This window comes from Ipomoea triloba, chromosome 16 (genome assembly GCF_003576645.1).
Source record: "Ipomoea triloba cultivar NCNSP0323 chromosome 16, ASM357664v1".
NCBI classification, from domain to species: domain Eukaryota; kingdom Viridiplantae; phylum Streptophyta; class Magnoliopsida; order Solanales; family Convolvulaceae; genus Ipomoea; species Ipomoea triloba.
In genome coordinates this window covers 14,695,451-14,699,967 of record NC_044931.1, presented here as the reverse complement: position 1 = coordinate 14,699,967, position 4,517 = coordinate 14,695,451, and positions in this window count along the sequence as shown.

Sequence of the window (4,517 nt, the reverse complement as noted above, 5' to 3'; positions counted from 1 at the left end):
TCAAAACTGTTAATTGCATACCATAACTATTCAATTTTTATGAATTTCCAGCCAAATTGCTGGAAAATCCTAAACCCTAAAATAATGAGAGTATTTTAGTCATTTCACACCTACTTCTTCTTCTCCGGCGAGCTCACCTTTTCTTCTTCTACTCCGGCCGGAGAGCAAAACCTAGAACCGCAAAAGGAGAAAAAATGGCTTCTCCGTAGCCTTCGTGGATGAACTCGCCGCCGTCGGAGAGCAATACTTGGAATTGCAAAAGGAGAAAAAATGGCTTCTCCGTAATCTTCTAGGACAAACTCGCCGCCGCTGGAGAGTAATACCTGGAACTGCGAAAGGAGAAATACTCACACGCTGATTGAGTCGTGGGGGTCGCACTACCTGGAACTGAACCGGGGGAATCTCCGACGGCAGCACTGGAACTGAAGATCTTAGCTTGGACCGAGCAACACAGTACACCGCTGGATCTCTCCTCTTGCTTCGTTCCTCCTCCGAACAAGCTTAGCGCGACGCTGTGGCCGGAGAAGAAGAGAGACCAGGCTTTAATTTAAGCTCTGTACACAAATCCATGACTGCCTAGTCCGCCGGAGAAGAAGGAAGAAAAGGTGAGCTCGCTAGAGAAGAAGAAGTAGGTGCGAAATGACTAAAATACCCTCATTATTTTAGGGTTTAGGATTTTCCGGCGATATTTGGTCGGAGTGACCAAAATTGATAAAAATGAATAGTCATGGTATGCAATTATTAGTTTTGAAAGCCGTGGATTGCAATTAAAAGGACACCTATAGTCAGTGGACCAAAATGACAATTTGCTCATTTTTTTTGTCAAGACAACGATTTTATTTAATCGTTATCATTGGTGTGTTGTCTTTTAACGACAATGGTTATTTTTAATTTAAACGACACTTTGATAATTATATTTTTACTATATACTTAGATGATTATATATTCTAGATAATTACTTACTTTAAAAACAAAATGAAGACCTACTTAGAAAATAAACTAAAATTTTCTTTAAAAAATAAAAGACAAAATAATTGAGTTTTGATTTCCTTCTCTTAGGACATGTTTGGTTGGATGTAATTTCGTTATAGATGCATTGCAATTCGTTTCTTCCCTCAATTACGTTGCTTAGTTGGAGGAACGATGGAATGGGAGAAATATATTTCCATTTCTATTGCAACGCAGTATCTGTTCATAACTATTTTCTCAACCTACAGAAGCACAAAGAGTCAATACCGCCTCCACCAAAATAAAAGAAAGCAAGCAAAAGACTTCCGTTGTACACTCACTTGTACTTATTTTGTTACATCGCAAATTCGCAATAAAGGTTTTAAAGTCTATAGATTATCACGTGTTAGACTTTTACAATGTGTGGCCGTGTGGGATCAATAAATTAAATTAAATTAATGAAACTTCGTTCTCACTTATCACAACTTTCTACGTATTTAAATGCAGAAGACTTCTACCCAAGTTTTCTTTTGTAGTACTTTTTCTTGGAATTGAAAGACATGAAACAACTGAACAACGAATTTGATAACAAGCAATAGCAACATCATCTTATTAGACTTACTATTAACCCCACACACATTCTTCACTTTCACATGAAACAACTGAACTACGAATTTGATAATTCTTCCTTTCACATGAAACAACTGAACTACGAATTTTATAACTAACAAGAGTAACATCATCTTATGAGACTTACTATATATTAACCCCACACGGTTTCTTCCCTTTCCCAAATGTTAAGTTGGAAAAACATTTTCTAAGAATTTTCAGTTCAAAGGTGACAAGTGGGAAATTTTGACAAGACTTATTTGGGTGATTTCTAGGAAATTGAAGGATACCTGGGGTTTGAAATTTTGAATGTTCGTATATATGGTACATGATAAAAAAAAATTTTAAATAAGGAGAAAATTGTAATTTATGACCCTCCATAATATGTCAATTATCAATGTCACTCCTAAACTATTAGTGGTGTAAATGTTGCCCCTCAATTTTCAAAACGATACATATATTGCCTCTCTCAAGTATAAATGTTGCCCTTCAATTTTCAAAACGGTACATATATTGTCTCTCCCGTACGCTATGAAAGAGGGGCAATATATGTACCGTTTTAAAAATTGAGGGGCAATATTTACATACACTACTAATAATTCAAAGGTGACATTGATAATTGATATATTATGCAGGGATATAAATTACAATTTTCCCTTAAATAAGAAAGGAATTAACGTGTCTGCTAATTCTTTTTTTTTTCTTTTGCATTTTAAAAGTTTAATATATGGGTTCATTCTTATACTATAGACCATTAATCACTGTTAGTATGTGTACTTCGATAACCCTTTTTCCAACTTAATGAACATCACACAAGTATGGTCATATTATTTAATGTATTCATATGTTATGTAATTTGACTTTGTGGCCAACGAAATATGACAACTATAAATTAATTCAAGATATAATTTGTAAAACATAGGGCAACCCAATGAAGTTGGTCTATTCGCTTGATAATATTAAAGTTTTAGAATTTACTTACATTGGGAAAGGCTTATTAGTCTTCTTGGTTCAAATAACTCAATTAATGATAATCTAGATTGATTTACCTTACAGTACATACTCTCCAATACTGTAAGTTTCACTCATTTTCCAAAACTTATAGATATATTTTGTAAAACAAAAAATTAAAATACTTCAATCTCGTTATAAGAATTAGGCTAAAACTTGTGTGAGATTGTCTCATGGATCTCAATCCGTGAGACACGGATCGGATCTTTGATTAATAAGGTCAAAGATCTGACCCATTAATCAAAGATTGAACCCATTAAACAAAGATTCGAACTGTCTCACAGATTGAGACCCGTGAGAGAGTCTCTCACACAAGTGTTACCCTAAAGAATTATGCTCACAATAATGAAATATTCATAACAATGCTTTAATTTATTTTTCAACTATCTAAGGTCCACCTGCCTTAAATTCCAAAGTTGACCTTTTCTTGAAAAGTAGGCAAATTATATTTTGGTGTACCCTGCTCCAAAACTATGCGTTTTATAGTAAGTGTCAATTAATGTATTATATTTAATTACATTATCATGTGCTATGTTTATAATATTTTATTTGAGTAAATATCAGTGGAGGTCCCCCGACTTTGATGGCACCGCCACTTTTAATCCTCAACTTTTAAATCAACCACCTTTAGTCCTCCGACTTTGATGTCACCGCCACTTTTAGTCCTCAACTTTTAAATCAACCACTTTTAGTCCTCTTACTTTTTGTTTCTAGCCACCTATGGTCCTTCTTTTATAATTGGACATCTAATGTCATTTTATCAAGGGCAATTCAGTCATTTCATAATTAATGTATTAAGTATTATGTTTCCTCATCAGAATAATTGAAGAAACCCTATTCTTCACTCTCCTTTGTTAACACTAAATTTCGACCAAATGACTGAATTGCCCTTGATAAAATGACATTAGATGTATGTCCAATTATAAAGGAAGGACCATAGGTGGCTAGAAACAAAAAGTAAGAGGACTAAAAGTGGTTGATTTAAAAGTTGAGGACTAAAAGTGGCGGTGACATCAAAGTCGGAGGACTAAAGGTGGTTGATTTAAAAGTTGAGGACTAAAAGTGGCGGTGCCATCAAAGTCGGGAGACCTCCACTGATATTTACTCAAATAGTATTTTATTTTATATATGTCTATAAATGTAAAACTTAATATTCATAAACACTAAATTAAATGTATATATAGTATATATTTCCACGCACAATATATAGTAGGATAATAATTTACCTTTTATATATTCATAAAAAAAGTACTTATTGTCCATATATATTATACTACAAACACATCATGTTTATTAACATTTATCATGTACTATATTTTGTTTATAATATTTGTTCTATATGTCCATAAACTTAAACTTTAATATCCATGAAAAAAAACTAAATGTATATCGATCATATGCATTTCCGTTCACTTTATACTAGATTAATAATGTTCTTTCTATATGTTCATAAAAATAAATCTTAAAGTATATAAAAATAATACACTAAAGTAATGACTTTAAGTTAGGTAACATAAATTTGTTTTTTTTTAAAAGAAATATATCTACATGGTGTCATTTAGAAGATATTAATTAGAGTTTTTTACAGATATGTTTTCTTATACATTAATGTAGGAAAAGAGAGAGAAGAATAAATTTATGTTTAAAAAAAAAAGTATAAAGAGAAGTGGTGTAGCAACATGCACTTTGGTGAACGATATAACTATTGTTAAAAAAACATCTTTTATTTAATTTTTTTAAAAATAATTATTACACTTTTGTCCATATTTTTGGAGGACTTCCATTGTGTTGTCTTTGTCCTAATTTATGGGCACCAAATATAGACGAGGATCGAGGACCCAAATGGAGGACTTCGTCCACATCTTTGGATGGGGACAAATTTGATTGATCATATTTTAAATTTAATTAATTATTTTATCTTTGCTTGTCCAAAGTGTCAGTTGAATGGA